The 22488-nt window shown below is 41.3% G+C and overlaps 1 pseudogene; it reads left to right on the forward strand.

Annotated features, from left to right (window-relative positions):
- On the forward strand, window positions 16134-16975 carry Gm4536 (predicted gene 4536; annotated as a pseudogene).
- The last annotated feature ends 5513 nt before the right edge of the window (window positions 16976-22488 follow it).

Consider the following 22488-nt stretch of genomic DNA (forward strand, 5'->3'; position numbering starts at 1 on the left):
TATCTGTAATATTTTACCAAAAATAACTCAGGGTTTATGTTCTGGAAATATAAATGATGTTTTTCAGAACCACAGTATATCAAAGCCAGGAAATTAGCAGTAGCAGGATACTGTTGGCCAACTTAAAAACTTTAGTATTTACCCTGGTGTGATGTCACATGCCCTTGATCCCAGCACCAAAACCAGGTAAAATAATAATGAATGATAAAAAGAGAGTCAAAGTCAGTAGATTGTTTTGAGAGGTCCCAAAAGGTTTAATTTAAAAAATATATAAACAATATATATAAAAAAACAAATAAATAAGAAGGTAGTCATGGTATCACAGGATGAATACCATTTCAGAATTCAGGAGGCAGAGGTAGGCTCTATCAGTTCAAGGACAGCCTGGTCAACATAGCAAGTTCTAGGACAGCCAGGGCTGCACAGAGGAAACCCTGTCTCAAAACAAAACAAACAAACAAAAAGCTAAAGAAGCCTGGGAGTGGTGGGACATGCTTTTAACCCCAGTACTCAGGAGGAAAAGACAGTGGGATCTCTGAGTTCCAGGCCAGCCTGCTCCATAGAGTGAGTTACAGAACATCAGGGTTACACAGAGAAACCCTGTCTCATAAACCAAAAACAGCAGCAGCAGCAGTAACAACAACAAAAACTACTTAATGTTTCTAGTGTATTGTTTTTTAAGTGGTTGGGTGTGAACATTTGTTAACACTTCCAGCATGCAGCCTGTGCCTCAAACAACTGGGGTTCTGGGACAAGTTTGTGTGCTTGCTCATCCTCCCAACCTCCGACCCCTGTGAGGTGTGTGCGCGCGCGCGCGCGTGTGTGTGTGTGTGTGTGTGTGTGTGTGTGTGTGTGTGTGTGTGTGTGTGTGTAAGTGTGTAAATAATTTCTGGAGCAACAATCTTTTGACCCAAGTTACTGGTGAAGATGTTGGAATCTAAAGTCTTAGGGAGGAATTTGTTTCACCCGTAAAGTTAGCCTTCAGCCTTCTCTTTAGGGCTGAAGGTAAGGTTGGTGGTAAGCACGCTTGCCTAACCTGTCAAAGCTGGAACCAAAAGCCCTTCAATAAGCAGAAATGGAAAGCGAGGGATGTCATTTTAAAGAACCAGTATATGTGAACTAAACCATCAGTTTGACTGGGTTGAGAGTCCTGACTGTCCCTGCTTTTGGTGCCTGCAGGGTATGTGGTGAGGTTTCTGGATGCTAACTAATGCTTCTTATTCATTTGTTATTCTCTTTTCCATCCTTTGTTTTTTTGTTTGTTTGATTGTTTTTCTTTTGTCGTTGTTTTTTTTTTTGGTTTGGTTTGTTTTTGTTTTGAGACAAGGTCTCACTTTGTAGCCATGGCCTGCTTCAAATTCACAAAGATACTCCTCCCTCTGCCACCTGGGTGCTAGGATTAAAGGCCTGCACCACTTGGTGACTTTTTTGTTATTGTTTTTCAAGACAGGGATTCTCCCTGTAGCTCTGGCTGTTCTGTAAGTAAGAGTAAGCTCTGTAGAACAGGCTGGCCTTGAACTCAGAGATTCCCTTGTCTCTGCCTCCTGAGTGCTGGGATCAATGGTGTGTGTCACCATCACCTGGCTTATTTTTTAATTAAACCTGTTAGGGGTTCTCAAAGAATCTACTGAACTGACTTTGAGTCAGTCTCTCTCTCTCTCTCTCTCTCTCTCTCTCTCTCTCTCTCTCTCTCTCTCTCTCTCTCTCATTGATTACTATTTCCTTCTGATTTGGGTTGATGTCTTTGTTGTTTCTCATGTAAAGTACATGATTTGCTCATGAAATTTCAAGCTAAATATAGTCCCATTAGTGCTCCCCATACATGCACAAATGTGGGATCACTCACATGAACACTGGCAACTACCAGGGGTGTGTCCTCCTCATGGAAAACTGGTTCTCCTTTTCAGTAGCTGTCAAATACCATTAGCTCCTCAGTTAGGAGTGGGACCTTACACCCCCTCTTCCATCCATGCAAGAATGTTGACTGGCTTGGTCTTGCTCAGGCAACCCCAGCCACGGTGAGTCTGTGTATGCAACAACTGCATCATGCCCCAGAGACCGCTTTTCACAGTTCTTCTTCCTGTAGTCTGGCATTTAAATGCTTTCCTAAATTCCCCCATCAGATTATTTTAGGAAGCAACGCCTCATCTAAGGAATATTCATGGTTGAGGCAGACCCCTTTTCTGTTTGCAGCTTCAGACACAAGGAAGACTGCCTGTAACTTTGCAGTTCTGCAAATTGCTGGCCACCAATTAGAGGAGATTGGGGTGGGGGTTTGGCCTCCTGGTTTCAATATGTGCTTCTTTGATCTCTGAGTTCAGAGCACACTGAAAATGGACCACAACAGTTTATTTCTTACAGTGACTATGAGAGATGAGGGGCTGCTGCAGGTATGTTGGCCAGAGCAGAAGTCTGGTCTGGGTTCTTCTACGTTTCCTCTTCCTGCAGTGTCTGATCTAGTTGGGTTGTCACTAATGATGGGAAAACAGACCTACACCACAATGGCAGCTGCCTGGGGAATTATTTTCAGACCCCCCTGCCCACACACACACACTCAGACAAAACCAGGGTTTGTGGATTCAACAAAGAAATTGATTTCAGAGCAAACCAGATGTGAGGGCAAGTTGAATTATTTAAAGAAAGTAAAAAAGAAAAAGAAAAGAAAAAAAAAGAAAAGAAAAGAACTTCAGGAAAGAGAGAGAGAGAGAGAAAGAGAATGAGAGAGAGAGAATGAAAATAGTAAATGGGCTTTTCAAGGGAGACAGTTTCTTGGCAGTAGATAGACATAGGATCTTTTTTTTTTCTTTCTTTTTTTTTTGGCAATTGATTTTTTACTACACAACAAGGTTGTAAAATGAGAATTGGTCAAACCAAGGCACAGAGATGAGAAATTTCTTGGCGGGAATCCTCAAGAAGTGTAGGGACAAACGACATAAATTTATAGAATGAACAGTTGTAAAATCATCAGACAACACCAAATCGTTAACCATTTAGAGTTCAAAGTTTTCTTTTTTCTTTTTTTTTATTAGGTATTTTCCTCATTTACATTTTCAATGCTATCCCAAAGGTCCCCCATACCCACCCCCCCAATCCCCTACCCACCCACTCCCCCTTTTTGGCCCTGGCGTTCCCCTGTACTGGGGCATATAAAGTTTGCAAGTCCAATGGGCCTCTCTTTGCAGTGATGGCCGACTAGGCCATCTTTTGATACATATGCAGCTAGAGTCAAGAGCTCCCGGGTACTGGTTAGTTCATATTGTTGTTCCACCTATAGGGTTGCAGTTCCCTATAGCTTCTTGGGTAATTTCTCTAGCTCCTCCATTAGGGGCCGTGTGACCCATCCAATAGCTGACTGTGATCATCCACTTCTGTGTTTGCTAGGCCCCGGCATAGTCTCACAAGAGAGAGCTATAACTGGGTCCTTTCAGCGAAATCTTGCTAGTGTATGCAATGGTGTCAGCATTTGGAAGCTGATTATGGGATGGATCCCTGCATATGGCAGTCACTAGATGGTCCATCCTTTCGTCACAGCTCCAAATTTTGTCTCTGTAACTCCTTCCATGGGTGTTTTGTTCCCATTTCTAAGAAAGGGTAAAGTGTCCACACTTTGGTCTTCGTTCTTCTTGAATTTCATGCGTTTGGCAAGTTGTATCTTATATCTTGGTTATCCTAAGTTTCTGGGCTATTATCCACTTCTCAGTGAGTATATATTGTGCAAGTTCCTTTGTGATTGGGTTACTTCACTCAGGATGATACCCTCCAGGTCCATCCATTTGCCTAGGAATTTCATAAATTCATATTTTTTAATAGCTGAGTAGTATTCCATTGTGTAAATGTATCACATTTTCTGTATCCATTCCTCTGTTGAGGGGCATAGACATAGGATCTTAATGGCTCTCAAGTTACACTTCTAAGGTTGCTAAGAAATATCACACATACACACACACACACTTACACACACTTTGTGGTGTAATTTGTGGTGCTGGAGAGACAGCTCAGTGATTAAAAATGTTTGCTGCTCTTCTAGAAGACCCACGTTTGGTTCTGACATGAGTTACTCTCCGCTGCCTGTAAACTCCAGTTTCAGTCTACTGATAATCATCTTCTGGCCTCTGCACACATCACACACACACACACACACACACACACACACACACACGGGGGGGGGGTTTCAAAATACTTTTAAAAGAATGTTATTTTGTAATGTTAAAAATTAAAGGCGTCGAGGCTTGGGCGAGCGCTGCAGATGGACTGCAGAGCTGAAGTGGACCAAGCATACTGTAGCCTTGGGCTTCTGTTGCCTATGGCTTTCCTTTTCCACACCACTTGCTGGGTCCCTGTTTCCAGGGTGCACAGTGGAGAAGGACCAGGCTGTGCCATGGAGCTGGTGTCCTCTGCTGGTATGCTGCGGAGCTGCAGTCCCTGCTCCGAGCCAGTGTCTCCAAGGCCTTTCCCAGCTCCTTCCCCAGTGGTCTGCGGGTCTCCAACATGCATCTTCCTTTGCCCTGGCCTTTGCCATCACTGCGCACTACTTGGCTGTGCACACCTTGGGACTATTGGGCAGCGTGCTTTTTTAGCATCATCCTGCTGAAGCCACCGTGTTGAGTTTGCATCCTAAGGTTCCACAAGGTCGATTGGACTGTCGCTGCTGCTGTTGATTTTTAGGTCTTATGTCCCTGTTTTGGAGAAAAACATAATAATTACCACCTCTGTTTAGTTGAAATCAAATTAGCTCTTGGATAATTGAGTGAAGATTTCGCTCCACCTGCAAGGCTGGCTGACTTTAGGCTCAGGGCAAAGAGGAGCAGGTCCAGGCATCCTTCCATGGACCTGGATGGGGGGAAGATGAGGGAGGAGGAAAGAGCGATAAAGAAAGAAGAGATGCCCTGATTTGAGCCTTTGTGCCTGTGGCTCCTTACTTCTGAAGATTAGAGTATTTTAATACCTTCAACTGTTACCCATCAGTAAATACCGTGTGTCCCCCTTTTTAAAAAATATATATAAAGGTTTTTTTCTCAACACACAAAGTTTAAGGTGCCTTTATGAGGGGTATTGTCTAAGACAGGAAAAAAGTGAGTTAGAGAATCAAGGTCATGTGTTATTCTAGTCCAGTGTTTCCTACCTTCCTAATGCCTTGTCCATTTAATAGAGTTCCTCATGTTGTGGTAACCACCAACCATAAGATTTTTTTTCGTTGCTACATAATAGCTGTAATTTTACTACTGTTCAAGTTCAAGAAAAAGACCTAATGGCAGTCCCACTGTAAAAGAGCTTAATGATCACTGATATAATTTTAGGAATTCTTATAGGGTCATCATTAAGAAATCATCCATTTGTCTATATAGCATCACTACTAGACAGTGCATCTTCATGGATCTGCAGAGATCTGCTTTGAAGGGGTGTGCTATTACTTAGTGATTGTTATATATGTTTAATAATAATAGGAAAAGCATATTAATAGCAAGAATCTTTGTTAAAATGAATCCCTTACAGCCTTGCTTAATAAGGGTGAACCTGTCACAGATTATATAATAATCTGAAGCAGGAGGCCATCTCAGAAAGATCTAGTTATTAGCTTGCTAATAACTATATAACATGCTATTATATAATTATCTGCCAGTTATTAGCTTGTCCCATTATGGCTTCTGACACATAAGGAAAACAGATGTATTCTGTATCACTTTCCTCCATGTGGGGTTTTGTAATCCATTTCTGCTGAAATACATATAGTCCACCACCAAACACCTTCCGATTCTACATTTTGGGTCATATGTGAACTACCAATGCCCAGCACCCTTCTCTCTCCACATCAGCAGCATGCTTTTCCATTTTACAGTTATTTTATGTTTTCTTAAGGTTACGTAAGTACAATGTGTACATATCTGTGGTTTTAACTTTTGTCACTCGGCATAAAGCCACTGGAATCCATCCCAGTTGCAGCATGTGTAAATAGGTTCTATCACTCTTGTATCTGTCAATTGCTATTGTAATCCCACAAAACCCCTCTGAACTGGAAAGTTTTGTTATGGTGACCATGTCTCTAGTGTCTTACAGACTTAGATAATGTCACTGAAACCTGAATCATCTAAGTATATAATCAGGACTTATCCATTGTACAAGCAGAGCCAGCAGGGCACAGGTATCTCTCATTCCTTCTCAGCTTAACCATGGTTCTATAAGGCATCTCAGTAATGAATTTATCTGCTATGACTCTTCCTGAAAGTATTTGTTGGAGTGTGATGCTAACTTCCAAGCACATTGGTTTCCATGTCTCATGCTTTATGCAAATATTGAAAAACTTCCCATTTCTACAGTACAACTTTGACACTGTATCTCCTCTCACCTTTTCTCAGCAATGGTATATTGGAGACGGAGTTATCTCCTGGACTTCTCATTGTTATACTGTTGGACATTCTATTCTCTTTCAGGACTGGAAAGGAACAGTTTTGGAAAGTACAATCAAGTTGTTCTGGACTCAAATGCTTGTGAAGAAATCGACACACCTTTTGCATGCTGCCTCTGAGGTCTTGGGCGGTTGGAAAAGATGTTATGAGCAGAGAATTGATACAAGCATTGGCAAGTCACAGGTGATTGAATTCTGACTGAGCTGAATACTCCCTTAGTGTGTGACCTAATATTTGTTTACATCATTTTGTTACATATATATAAATGCTTATATATGCAGCATGTGCATATATATGTATACATATGTGTCTCCATATGTATATATACATTCATGTGTACATATACATTACAAGTGTTTATGTGTGTCTGTGTTTATATGTGTATACGCATCATGTTCATGCAATACTCACTGAGGCCTAAAAAGGGCAATGGATCTCTTCATTTGTGTTAGAGTTGGCTTGGAGATACCATGTGGGTGCTGAGAATTGAACCCATGTCCTTTTAAATTTCAACCACTGATCCATTACTCCAGCACCACGGTAACCAAGTTTCAGACTCTGTGTTACTTTATAAAGGGATCAATGGGTCGAGGAAAAGAAAAACCCCATTCCTTTGTAAAGTCTACACACCAATAGCCAACTCTCTTTTAAAAGGTGTGTTGTCAGCTTCTGAGAGAGGCCCTGTTTTGGGCCTTCTTCTTCGACCAGGAGGAGGTCCAAAAACAAGATATCTGCGCACCTTCCCTGTAAGAGAGCTTGCCAGCAGAGAGTGCTCTGAGCACTGAAACTCAGAGGAGAGAATCTGTCTCCCAGGTCTGCTGAGAGACGGTAACAGAATCACCAGAAGAACAATCTCTAAACAGAGTCAACTATAACTACTAACTCCAGAGATTACCAGATGGCGAAAGGTAAACGTAGGAATCCTACTAACAGGAACCAAGACCACTCACCATCATCAGAACCCAGCACTCCCACTTCGCCCAGTCCAGGGCACCCCAACACACCAGAAAACCTAGACCTAGATTTAAAAGCATATCTCATGATGATGGTAGAGGACATCAAGAAGGACTTTAATAAATCACTTAAAGAAATACAGGAGAACACTGCTTAAGAGTTGCAAGTCCTTAAAGAAAAACAGGAAAACACAATCAAACAGGTAGAAGTCCTTACAGAAAAAGAGGAAAAAACATACAAACAGGTGATGGAAATGAACAAAACCATACTAGACCTAAAAAGGGAAGTAGAAACAATAAAGAAAACTCAAAGTGAGGCAACACTGGAGATAGAAACCCTAGGAAAGAAATCTGGAACCATAGATTTGAGCATCAGCAACAGAATACAAGAGATGGAAGAGAGAATCTCAGGTGCAGATGATTCCATAGAGAACATCGGCACAACAATCAAAGAAAATGGAAAATGCAAAAAGATCCTAACTCAAAATATCCAGGAAATCCAGGACACAATGAGAAGACCAAACCTACGGATAATAGGAGTGGATGAGAATGAAGATTTTCAACTCAAAGGACCAGCAAACATCTTCAACAAAATTATTGAAGAAAACTTCCCAAATATAAAGAAAGAGATACCTATGAACATACAAGAAGCCTACAGAACTCCAAATAGACTGGACCAGAAAAGAAATTCCTCCCGACACATAATAATCAGAACAACAAATGCACTAAATAAAGATAGAATACTAAAAGCAGTAAGGGAAAAAGGTCAAGTAACATACAAAGGCAAGCCTATCAGAATTACACCAGATTTTTCACCAGAGACTATGAAAGCCAGAAGAGCCTGGACAGATGTTATACAGACACTAAGAGAACACAAATTCCAGCCCAGGCTACTATACCCAGCCAAACTCTCAATTACCATAGATGGAGAAACCAAAGTATTCCACGACAAAACCAAATTCTCACATTATCTCTCCACGAATCCAGCCCTTCAAAGAATAATAACAGAAAAAAAACAATACAAGAATGGGAACAATGCCCTAGAAAAAACAAGAAGGTAATCCCTCAACAAACCTAAAAGAAGACAGCCACAAGAACAGAATGCCAACTTTAACAACAAAAATAACAGGAAGCAACAATTACTTTTCCTTAATATCTCTTAACATCAATGGTCTCAACTCCCCAATAAAAAGACATAGACTAACAAACTGGCTACACAAACAAGACCCAACATTTTGCTGTTTACAGGAGACACATCTCAGAGAAAAAGATAGACACTACCTCAGAATAAAAGGCTGGAAAACAATTTTCCAAGCAAATGGTATGAAGAAACAAGCTGGAGTAGCCATCCTAATATCTGATAAGATTGACTTCCAACCCAAAGTCATCAAAAAAGACAAGGAGGGGCACTTTGTTCTCATCAAAGGTAAAATCCTCCAAGAGGAACTCTCAATTCTGAATATCTATGCGCCAAATACAAGGGCAGCCACATTCATTAAAGAAACTTTAGTAAAGCTCAAAGCACACATTGCACCTCACACAATAATAGTGGGAGACTTCAACACACCACTTTCACCAATGGACAGATCATGGAAGCAGAAACTAAACAGGGACACACTGAAACTAACAGAAGTGATGAAACAAATGGATCTGACAGATATCTACAGAACATTTTATCCTAAAACAAAAGGATATACCTTCTTCTCAGCACCTCATGGTACCTTCTCCAAAATTGACCACATAATAGGTCACAAAACAGGCCTCAACAGATTCAAAAATATTGAAATTGTCCCATGTATCCTATCAGATCACCATGCACTAAGGCTGATCTTCAATAACAAAAAAAAATAACAGAAAGCCAACACTCACGTGGAAACTGAACAACACTCTTCTCAATGATACTTTGGTCAAGGAAGGAATAAAGAAAGAAATTAAAGACTTTTTAGAGTTTAATGAAAATGAAGCCACAATGTACCCAAACCTTTGGGACACAATGAAAGCATTTCTAAGAGGGAAACTCATAGCTCTGAGTGCCTCCAAGAAGAAACGGGAGAGAGCACATACTAGCAGCTTGACAACACATCTAAAAGCTCTAGAAAAAAAGGAAGCAAATTCACCCAAGAGGAGTAGATGGCAGGAAATAATCAAACTCAGGGGTGAAATCAACCAAGTGGAAACAAGAAGAACTATTCAAAGAATTAACCAAACGAGGATTTGGTTCTTTGAGAAAATCAACAAGATAGATAAACCCTTAGCTAGACTCACTAGAGGGCACAGAGACAAAATCCTAATTAACAAAATCAGAACTGAAAAGGGAGACATAACAACAGATCCTGAAGAAATCCAAAACACCATCAGATCCTTCTACAAAAGGCTATACTCAACAAAACTGGAAAACCTGGACGAAATGGACAAATTTCTGGACAGATACCAGGTTCCAAAGTTGAATCAGGATCAAGTTGACCTTCTAAACAGTCCCATATCCCCTAAAGAAATAGAAGCAGTTATAAATAGTCTCCCAGCCAAAAAAAGCCCAGGACCAGACGGGTTTAGTGCAGAGTTCTATCAGACCTTCAAAGAAGATCTGATTCCAGTTCTGCACAAAATTTTTCACAAGATAGAAGTAGAAAGTACTCTACCCAACTCATTTTATGAAGCCACTATTACTCTGATACCTAAACCACAGAAAGATCCAACAAAGATAGAGAACTTCAGACCAATTTCTCTTATGAATATCGATGCAAAAATCCTCAATAAAATTCTCGCTAACCGAATCCAAGAACACATTAAAGCAATCATCCATCCTGACCAAGTAGGTTTTATTCCAGGAATGCAGGGATGGTTTAATATACGAAAATCCATCAATGTAATCCACTATATAAACAAACTCAAAGACAAAAACCACATGATCATCTCATTGGATGCAGAAAAAGCATTTGACAAGATCCAACACCCATTCATGATAAAAGTTCTGGAAAGATCAGGAATTCAAGGCCCATACCTAAACATGATAAAAGCAATCTACAGCAAACCAGTAGCCAACATCAAAGTAAATGGAGAGAAGCTGGAAGCAATCCCACTAAAATCAGGGACTAGACAAGGCTGCCCACTTTCTCCCTACCTTTTCAACATAGTACTTGAAGTATTAGCCAGAGCAATTCGACAACAAAAGGAGATCAAGGGGATAGAAATTGGAAAGGAAGAAGTCAAAATATCACTTTTTGCAGATGATATGATAGTATATATAAGTGACCCTAAAAATTCCACCAGAGAACTCCTAAACCTGATAAACAGCTTCGGTGAAGTAGCTGGATATAAAATTAACTCAAACAAGTCAATGGCCTTTCTCTACACAAAGAATAAACAGGCTGAGAAAGAAATTAGGGAAACAACACCCTTCTCAATAGTCACAAATAATATAAAATACCTTGGCGTGACTCTAACTAAGGAAGTGAAAGATCTGTATGATAAAAACTTCAAGTCTCTGAAGAAAGAAATTAAAGAAGATCTCAGAAGATGGAAAGATCTCCCATGCTCATGGATTGGCAGGATCAATATTGTAAAAATGGCTATCTTGCCAAAAGCAATCTACAGATTCAATGCAATCCCCATCAAAATTCCAGCTCAATTCTTCAACGAATTAGAAGGAGCAATTTGAAAATTCATCTGGAATAACAAAAAACCTAGGATAGCAAAAACTCTTCTCAAGGATAAAAGAACCTCTGGTGGAATCACCATGCCTGACCTAAAGCTTTACTATAGAGCAATTGTGGTAAAAACTGCATGGTACTGGTATAGAGACAGACAAGTAGACCAATGGAATAGAATTGAAGACCCAGAAATGAACCCACACACCTATGGTCACTTGATCTTCGACAAGGGAGCTAAAACCATCCAGTGGAAGAAAGACAGCATTTTCAACAAATGGTGCTGGCACAACTGGTTGTTATCATGTAGAAGAATGTGAATCGATCCATACTTATCTCCTTGTACTAAGGTCAAATCTAAATGGATCAAAGAACTTCACATAAAACCAGAGACACTGAAACTTATAGAGGAGAAAGTGGGGAAAAGCCTTGAAGATATGGGCACAGGGGAAAAATTCCTGAACAGAACAGCAATGGCTTGTGCTTTAAGATCGAGAATTGACAAATGGGACCTAATGAAACTCCAAAGTTTCTGCAAGGCAAAAGACACTGTCAATAAGACAAAGAGACCACCATCAGATTGGGAAAGGATCTTTACCTATCCTAAATCAGATAGGGGACTAATATCCAACATATATAAAGAACTCAAGAAGGTGGACTTCAGAAAATCAAACAACCCCATTAAAAAATGGGGCTCAGAACTGAACAAAGAATTCTCACCTGAGGAATACCGAATGTCAGAGAAGCACCTAAAAAATGTTCAACATCCTTAATCATTAGGGAAATGCAAATCAAAACAACCCTGAGATTCCACCTCACACCAGTCAGAATGTCTAAGATCAAAAATTCAGGTGACAGCAGATGCTGGCGAGGATGTGGAGAAAGAGGAACACTCCTCCATTGTTGGTGGGATTGCAGGCTTGTACAACCACTCTGGAAATCCGTCTGGCGGTTCCTCAGAAAATTGGACATAGTACTACCGGAGGATCCAGCAATACCTCTCCTGGGCATATATCCAGAAGATGCCCCAACTGGTAAGAAGGACACATGCTCCACTATGTTCATAGCAGCCTTATTTATAATAGCCAGAAGCTGGAAAGAACCCAGATGCCCCTCAACAGAGGAATGGATACAGAAAATGTGGTACATCTACACAATGGAGTACTACTCAGCTATTAAAAAGAATGAATTTATGAAATTCCTAGCCAAATGGATGGACCTGGAGGGCATCATCCTGAGTGAGGTAACACATTCACAAAGGAACTCACACAATATGTACTCACTGATAAGTGGATATTAGCCCAAAACCTAGGATACCCAAGATATAAGATACAATTTCCTAAACACATGAAACTCAAGAAAAATGAAGACTGAAGTGTGGATACTATGCCCCTCCTTAGAAGTGGGAACAAAACACCCTTGGAAGGAGTTACAGAGACAAAGTTTGGAGCTGAGATGAAAGGATGGACCATGTAGAGACTGCCTTATCCAGGGATCCACCCCATAATCAGCATCCAAACGCTGACACCATTGCATACACTAGCAAGATTTTATCGAAAGGACCCAGATGTAGCTGTCTCTTGTGAGACTATGCCGGGGCCTAGCAAACACAGAAGTGGATGCCCACAGTCAGCTAATGGATGGATTACAGGGCTCCCAATGGAGGAGCTAGAGAAAGTACCCAAGGAGCTAAAGGGATCTGCAACCCTATAGGTGGATCAACACTATGAACTAACCAGTACCCCGGAGCTCTTGACTCTAGCTGCATATGTATCAAAAGATGGCCTAGTCGGCCATCACTGGAAAGAGAGGCCCATTGGACACACAAACTTTATATGCCCCAGAACAGGGGAACGCCAGGGCCAAAAAGGGGGAGTGGGCGGGTAGGGGAGTGGGGGTGGGTGGGTATGGGGGACTTTTGGTATAGCATTGGAAATGTAAATGAGCTAAATACCTAATAAAAAATGGAAAGAAAAAAAAAAGGTGTGTTGTATGTATGTTTGTGTCTATTTGTGTAGTGTGTGTGCATGGTGAATGTATATGTGAGTGTGTATGTATATTGTGTGTGGTGAATGTGTATGTGGAGTATATGAGGTATGTGGGTGTATGTGGTGTGTGTATGTGGTATGTATGGTTTGTGTATGGTATCTATGTATGTGTGCATGTAGATGTGTCTGGTGGTTGGGTGTGAGGTGTTGTGTCTTAGGTGGGCTTGTGTTTGTGGTATGTATGTGTGTTGTATATGTATGTTTTAATGTGCATGTATGTGTTTGGTGACTTTATGTGTGTGATATGTGTGCTGTGTTTGTATATATGTGGTGTTTGTGTGTACTTAGGCGTCCCTGGAGAACAGAAGAGGCTATGAGATTCCCTTGCAACTATTGGTACAGGCAGTTAGATAACTGACATGGGTATTGGGTACCAAACTCAGATCTCTGCAAAAGTAGCAAGTGCTATGAACTGCTAAGCCAACTTCAAGACTCTGAATTTTCCTTTTTAACAAATAGATGAATTTTAATTTTAAGTGTACAAAATATAGGATGATGTTATGTCACTTTTATCCATGAGTGTCTTTGTCCTGGGTTCATGTTCACCTGATCAACCATCATCCTTTGCTGTCTTTCTTGCTCCTTCCTACTAGTCTTCCCTTTCACCTGCACAGTCCACTTCATCCCCATGTGCAGCATACACAGCTAAATCTAGATTTCATATTAGAAGTCATGTTATATTTTCTGCTCTTCCCCATTGCACTCATTGTTTCCTTTGGTGTCCAACTTTTCTATATGTGTGTAATATATGTAATATTTTATTACATGTAGAAGCCATGTAATATGTAATAGCCATGACTTATCAAGTTGCAGTAAGACTAGGCACCTCCTCTTCTATTAAAGCTATCCTGCCTCTGGCCTTCCTCTCAGGCGGAAGAGGCTGAAGCGGCTCAATCTGTTGTAGGCCAGAAAACCTAAGCCAGGGCTGCAGAGCATCCCAAGTCTTAAGGGGCGGGGGGAGGGGGGGTGGAAATACAGCTGCGGGGACAGGCGGATGCTCATGGGGGCAATGGCAAGTGCAGCCCTCCCCTGAGTTCACTACAAAGGTGCCCACTTTCTGGTGGCCTCCCTCACCACCACCACTCAGGGAAAGCTGCATGCCTCAAGGCCCTGCCTTGCAGCAGCTCCAAGTGGACCAACAGTTGGCCATGAGGAGAAGAAAAATGACTTTACAATAATGTTTTCTCTTGCCAAAGAATTGTTTTGGGCACAGCTAATATTTAATTACCATTGATTATAGTTGATAACAATTATAAAAGCTTTCTTTATTTTCTGCAAAGCCTTTTATAGTATAACTGAAACCCTAAGTATTAAAAAGATTTTGCCTGTTTTCTGGAGCAACAGCTTTTCCCTAGAACTTAAAAACTCCTTGTGTGAGAGCAAGGATTTAACGTAAACTTCCCTTGAGAGACATTAGCTAATAAAATACTTTCCACTTAGGAAACAATATACACTGAAAGATTCAAACTCTTTGCTTCTTGTATTGAAACAGAGACTCTAAGAATTTTTCTTACATGAGGTAAGCCATACCTAGAGGCAAAATTTTCCAGTGATTACAAGCTCACTAGAAGCAAAACCCTTTACAATTATCAGAATGCAAAGGAAAAAAACAAACCTTTAAATCTATAATAACTTTATTAGAACAACATCTGGGTAGATCTGCAAAGGTGCTCTTTTAGCTAAAAGGAATTTTCCCTGAAGGCAAGGAGATGCAAGTTTCCAGAGCTTCCTTAGGCACCATTTGCAAGACAAAAGAAAGTCACACAAACCACACAGAGGCTGCTCTGAGCTTAGTTCCTCTTGCTGTGAGGACAGATTTTAGAAATTTTAAGTTTCTTTTGCAACATTAGACTATAACTACAACCTTGGGAAAGCAAAATCCAATTTCAAAACACTCACCTTAGAATCAACATTAAAACTTCACTATCACGTTGAGAAATTTGGCTGCCAATTTATACCTATGAATGCATGACAGTGAAAGTTTCAATGCTTCATTAAAGAGACATTGCTTTAAATCTTTTCTTTAATTCTACTTTCTAGGATAAGAATCACATTAAATATTATCTCAACTAGTAGTATCCTTAGAGGCCCAGTCTCTTGGCCTGCCTTATGCCATGTGTTTGAAGGACTCCAAAACTGAGTAACCAGTGTTACATTTTTGATCAGTAAAAAACAAAATTAAGTGGCTACACGAATCTTATAACTTTAGACCAATCAAAGAATTTCAAAATTTCTAGCTATAACTATGAGATAAGTAAAGCACCTTGTCATTAGCTAAACGCAATAATCACGATTGCAGAGAACTCTCCAGGAAAAAACCATCTATCAGCTTTTTTCCGCCCCCAAACCAAGAGACTGCAGACTCCCTTTCTTTGAGAGCAGCTTTTCCAGGAGTGGCTCCCCTGCTGTGCCTGATCCTGGCTAAAGCATGTGGCCACTCTCTTGCTGAACCAACACATAAAGTCTTAGCCATCTTTATTTTCCAAAGTGACACACAAAACATTCAGTCATTCAGACGACGAGACAAAACACACATGAATTGAATACGTGAACAGACCAGTGCACCAGACATTAGACAACAGAGACCTTCTGCTGTAGGGACTAGAGAAAAAAAGGCAGGGCATCCCCCGACATTTCTCTCTGCCTCTGGGAGAGTTTCAAAATCCATTTCCCTCTGTAATATTTTATTATTACAAACCCTGTTTCTGCCGCCTGATGCAGCTCCCGTCTGTGGACATCCACCTGATTATTTAATTTAATTTAAACCCTTTTTCCTCTCCCCTAAAGCACCTTTTTGAAAACTGTGGACAACGATGGCCTGAGCAGTTCCTAGTTCCAAAAATTCGCTGCTGTCCTAAGTGAATCCAGCGTTGGGTTAGCACTGAATTCCAACCTTAGCCCGTATCTTCCGCACCTTTTACAAATGTGGGTGCCTTGGCATTTGGAACATATATGTTCAGAATTGAGAGTTCATGTCGATGGATTTTTCCTTTGATGAGTATGAAGTTTTTTTCCCCCATCTCTTTTGGTAACTTTTGGTTCAAAGTCTATATTATTGGATGTTAGAATGGCTCTTCCTCCATGTGGCTGAACTGAAGTGCGCAGGTGGGAGGCTCTGCAGGATCTGGGGCCCTGAGCATCTGAGCGATGAACTTCTCAAGTCTCAGATTAAAATTTTAAAATGGCCTCCAATAAAACTGCATTGCAAAGAATGGGAAAGAAACAGAATGGAAAGAGTAACAACAAAGTTGACGAGTGAGAGCCTGAAGAATGTGTGGTGGAGAAAGTACTGGACCGTCGTATAGTGAACGGGAAGGTGGAGTATTTCCTGACGTGGAAGGGGTTCACAGATTCTGGTAATACTTAGGGACCAGGAGAAAATTTAGATTCTCCAGAATTAATTGAAGCATTTCTTAATTCTCAAGAATCTGGTAAAGAAAAAGATGGTACAAAAATGATATCTTTATCCTACAGTGAATCTGATGGTAGTAAATTGAAGAAGAGAGAAGCTGCTGACAAACCAAGGGCTTTGCCAGAGGTCTTGATCCTGAAGGGATAATCGGTGCCACGGACAGCAGTGGAGAGTTAATGTTTCTCATGAAGTGGAAGGACTCAGATGAGGCTGACTTGGTACAGGCAAAGGAGGCAAATATGATATGTCCTCAGATTGTAATTTCCTTCTATGGGGAGAGGCTGACTTGGCATTCTTGACCCGAAGATGACAACAATAGTTGTTTGCATTTATGTGTGTATTGTTTGCATATATATATACATACACACACACACACACACACACACATATATATGTGGATCTTGGGTTTTGAATTGTTTGGATATCTATCTATCTATCTATCTATCTATCTATCTATCTGGATCTTGGGTTTTGAATTACTAGTGTGAAAAAAATAGCATTCTAATGAAAATCTAGTTTAATATACTTGTTTTGATAGTATTGACAGTAGCTGGAATACTTTTTTTTTTTAAATGTGGTTCATGGCTTTTTTTTTTATAACTTTTTCTAATTTTTTATTAGGTATTTTCTTCATTTACATTTCAAATGCTATCCCGAAAGTCCCCTAAACTGTACCCTCACCCTGCTCTTCTACCTACCCACTCCCACTTCTTGGCCCTGGCATTCCCCTGTACTAGGGCATATAAAGTTTGCAAGACCAAGGGGCCTCTCTTCCCAATAATGGCCAACTAGGCCATCTTCTGATACATATGCAGCTAGAGACACGAGCTCTGGGGGTACTGGTTAGTTCATATTGTTGTTCCACCTATAGGGTTGCAGACCCCTTCAGATCCTTGGGTACCTTTCCTAGCTCCTCCATTGGGGGCCTTGTGTTCCATCTAATAGCTGACTGTGAGCATCCACTTCTGTGTTTGCCAGGCACTGGCATAGCCTCACGAGAGACAGCTATATCATGGTCCTTTCAGCAAAATCTTGCTGGCATATGCAATAGTGTCTGTGTTTGGTGACTGATTATGGGATGGATCCCCTGGTGAGGCAGTCTCTGGATGGTCCATTCTTTTGTCTCAGCTCCAAACTTTGTCTCTGTAACTCCTCCCAATGGGTATTTTGTTCCCCATTCTAAGAAGGGGTGAAGTATCCATACTTTGGTCTTCCTTCTTGAGTTTCATGTGTTTTGCAAATTGTATCTTGGGTATTCTAAGTTTCTGGGCTAATAATCCACTTATCAGTGAGTGCATATCAATGTGCGTTCTTTTGTGATTGGGTTACCTCACTCAGGATGATACCCTCCAGATCCATCCATTTGCCTAGGAATTTCATAAATTCATTGTCTTTAATAGCTGAGTAGTACTCCATTGTGTAAATTTACCACATTTTCTGTATCCATTCCTCTGCTGAGGGACATCTGGTTCCTTTCCAGCTTAGGGGACAGCAGATGCTGGTGAGGATGCTGGAGAAAGAGGAATACTCCTCCACTGTTGGTGGGATTGCAAGCTTGTACAACCACTCTGGAAATCAGTCTGGCAGTTCCTCAGAAAATTGGACATAGTACTACTAGAGGATTCAGCAATACCTCTCCTGGGCTCTTGCCCGAGCTAGTATCTTGCCGGCAAGAATTCACTTGGACAACCGGATCCTTCTACGGCAAAGCTTTTATTGCTTCAACATAAGGAAGACCCCGAACCCGGAAAATGGTGCTGCTTATATAGCCCGCAGCGTGACGTTTCAGTACCTGATGTGGCGTGACAGCACCTGATTAGTTGCTTGCCTATCACCCCATTACTACGCCCTGATATGGGCAGTGACTGGGCATGAATTTACTCTTGCACTTGCGCATAAGGCTTATTTACTAGTTAGGCGCAGTGGAAGCCAGCACCATCTTATAATGGTGATTGCTCACGGCACGGCTCTCCACATCTCCCCCTTTTTATTTTATTAAAAATTGAGGCTGGTCTAGGCCTCTGCAGTCATGTCCATCTGCTGTGGCTCCTGTCTTAGGTCATTCCTCCAATGTCACAGCCTTTCCTGTCATAGGGTAACCCTATCGCCACCGGGTCCTGTGTCTTAGGTTGGTCTGTATATGAGGAAAGTTGCCCGTCTCTGGATACTGCAGTACTGTGTGACAGTAACTGCCAAATGGCCTAGGGCGAACTCTATAAAAGAGGCCAGCTAAAAAACGAATTAGTAAAACTCAGCGAAGTGCAAGTGCTGATCAATGAGCGTTGAGTCTCTCTCATCCCAGTGCAATGGATCCACAAATCCATGGGACGCAATAGCAGAGAACTCAGATGCCATTTAAGTCTTAAGCATGGATAGCCAAATTTCAGGGGAGGCCCCTTGTTCAATGGCTGCAAGTGCCTGAGTAATAACGACCTTGTCAAGGTTTTGTTGGGTTCTGAGCTTACAAACCAACCAGAGCATGAACACAAGTCCACAGCAGATGGCAGCAGCAAATAAAACTACCCCCACCCATTCCTTAAAATAAGAAAATGCAGATGAAATTCAGGAGGAGAGGCCCTCTGTCAATGACAGGTCCACTCCTGTCGATTTGATCCTTAAAACTGCCTCCCTCAGGGCCTCAAGAGTCTCATCGAACCCCTCGGACCAATTTCCTGCAAGATACAAGGAGAGCTGTCTAGACAGATTAGCTGCACGAGTAAAATTTTCATATTGGACACTGGTAATGCACAGAGCACCCAATTTTCTTTCACAGCCCAACTGGGCCAACTGGTATAGAACACTTATTTGTTCCTCAACCAGATCGAGGCACTGATTCAAAATCATCAGCCCTCCCTTCAACTGAGCACTAGCAGAAGTTTGAACATTGATGGCATCAGCCAGATCGACTGAAAGCTGATTTAATTTTGTGCCTGCTTGAACTGTATTAGCCATAGTGTACCCTGAAGCTGTAGCAGCAGCAGCACTGGCTGAAATAGCTATGATCATGGTGGCAGTAATGCCAAAATCTCTTTTTTGTCTAAACAGGGATAAGGTGGAGGGTGTTTCCACCGAAACAGGGATCCAATGTGGGATCTGGGCCACCATGGCACGGGTGTCCTTTGTTACATCCCAACATTGAGAAATCCAACAAGAATCATTAGAACAGCCTTCAAATGAATCATTTGAAAGGATAAACAAGAAAGGGGGGTAAACACAGACTGGGGTAAGTAGATAATTAATCTGGTTTACCAAAGTTTTATTGAACCCAGTGATCTCTACACTGGTATTAGTATATCCATAAGAGTCCAGGGAGGCAGCATGCATTCCCCAATACTGAGCAGTTCTTGAGATGCCAGTAAAAGAAGCCTTTCCAACTGCTTCTCCCTGGATAAAGATCAAAGGATTGAGTTCTGTACAACTGCCATTGACTTCACAAAGCATCCACTTGTGAAAGGGATGCATTCTAATGTCCTGTATGAAAAGTCCCTTTTTCATAGCAAATTCCTTCTCTAGGTCAACCATCATGTTGGGAGAAAAGGAAAAGGTTTTACTCTGATCTGCCCAACGAGTGATGGAGGATTGACAATCAGACCAGGGCAGGATCAGCCCTTCATCTTCCAAACTACAATGGGGGGGCTATTCTTGGTTGGTGGGGACATTCTTTGTTTGAGAAGTTAGGTGGTAGAAATGTACAATTAGCCCAAATTGCATCCTGCCAGAAGGTCCGATTTGTAATGGTTATATCTGCGTTGGAAGTATCTTGGGTTGTGCTCCCCAAGCCTCCTCGGTGCTTATTAAACATTCCCAAGGCTCAGGCTGTGAGCTTGATACACTTTCCTGGTCCATTAATTTGAAAACATAAAGAACCCTGTTCTAGTAAAGAGCGATTTTCTCCTAATGGTGCTCGGGTGGGATCATAGAGTAGATATGGCAAATCCACTGTTTTATTAGTAGTAAAGAATTTTGGAAAAACTATAGCATCATGGCGAATTGGTATTGGTTTAGGGAAAGTCGAGAGAATGGCCCATCTCTTTTCCCATTATACTAGGAACCTGAGACAAGTTCAGCATTGTCAGGATCAGGAACAGTCCTCGGGAGGTCAGCATCTTCCACACCATCCTTGATGAATATCTTGTGGGTGAGTCGTTCTGGCAGCCAAAATGGGTTGTCTTCACTCTGTGGAAAAACACAGACAGCTCCCCTGGATCTTATTAATATAGCATCTGGGCCTTTCCACAAACCAGTTAAAACATCCTTCCATTTGACCATTTCTTTTGGTCTATCAGGGTCTGTGCTATGTCGTTCAGCTGCAGAACGTTCTTGCTCGTCGAGATTCAAAAAATTAAGTGTGAAGAGTGCCATGGAGACAACTACTCTTGGCACTGAGGGCAGAGTCTCATCAACTCCCCCTTTTTGTTTTATAAAATAAGACTTGAGTGTGCGGTGGGCATGTTCCACAATGCCTTGTCCTTGAGGATGATAAGGAAGGCCAGTCAGGTGAGTGACATCCATTTGATGACAAAATTGTTGAAATTTAGCTTAAGTATACGCTGGTCCATTGTCTGTTTTTAGGATTGTGGGCTTGCCCCAAGCACTCCAGGCTTCTAGGCAGTGCTGTATAACATGAGAGGCCTTTATACCTGTTAAAGGTGTGGCAAACATTACACCAGAGCAGGTGTCAATAGAAACATGTAAATACTGATTTCTCCCAAAAGAGGAAATATGTGTGACATCAATTTGCCAGACTTGTAATAGCCTGACACCTCGGGGTTTTACCCCTACATGAGGAGTAGGTAAAAATTGACAACAGTTTTGACACTGGGTGACAATATCACAAGCTTCTTTTCTGGTTAAAGTAAAACAGCGGTGTAAAGTTTCAGCCATCACGTGAAAGCGTTTATGAAATTCCCTTGCAGCTTCTGTCTGTGAGGACAGAGCAGCAGCCACGATTCTAGTGGCTTTATCTGCTAAGTCATTTCCATGAGACATAGGGCCAGGAAGGCCAGAATGAGCTCTGACATGAGTAATATAGACACGATGTCTTCTGTGTATCAAGGCTGACTGAATTTGTTGAAAAATGTGAGCAAGCTTACTAGATAATTTAATTAAGCCAGCAGCTTCAAGTGTATTCACTGCATTGACTACATATAAGGAATCAGATATAATATTAAGCGGTCCTGGGAAAGTGTTAAGGACCTCTAGTACCACTAAACACTCTATAACCTGGGGTGATGTCTCATTATATTGTTTGGATGTTACTTGGTCATTTATTACATATGCACCTATGCCAGATTTGGATCCGTCTGTATATACTACCACCCCGTCCGCAAGTGGGTGTTTGGCTGTAATTACTGGAAACACTATGGCTTGAGTTAAGGTAAACTGCAAAATTAGATGTTTAGGAAAATGATTATCAATTTTTCCTGAATAGGAGGTAACTAAGACTGCCCAATCATCAGTCGTTGCTGCCAGGGTTCTAACTTGAGCAGAGGTATAAGGCACAATTAGTATATGAGGTTCTTCTCCAAAATGAGTGATGGCAGCTTTTATTCCCCTAAGTGCAAGTTGAGCGACTGCATTAGGGTACCATTCAATGATTTTTGCAGGGGAAGCATTAGGGTGGACCCACAATAAGGGTCCATTTTGCCACAAGACTGCTGTTGGCAACTGTGTGGTTTTTAATACACACAATTCAAATGACTTCAACTTATCAATGCGTAATAATTGGGCATCTCGTAAGGCCTTTTCTATAGTTTGTAAAGCTTGACAGGCAGCTGGGGTAAGTGCTCTATGGGAGCAGATGTGAGTATCTCCTTCTAAGATATCAAATAAAGGCTTTAACTTTGCTGATGGAATTTTCAAAAATGGTCTCAGCCAATTAATATCTCCCAGCAATTTTTGAAAATCATTTAAGGTATGTAATTGATCTTTGCGGATTTCTAATTTTTGAGGAACAATTTTGTCAGGATAAATGTGTGACCCAAGAAAGGTTCCCATTTGAGCAACTTGCACCTTCTCGGTGGC

This window comes from Mus musculus, chromosome 7, assembly GCF_000001635.26.
Source record: "Mus musculus strain C57BL/6J chromosome 7, GRCm38.p6 C57BL/6J".
Lineage (NCBI taxonomy): Eukaryota > Metazoa > Chordata > Mammalia > Rodentia > Muridae > Mus > Mus musculus.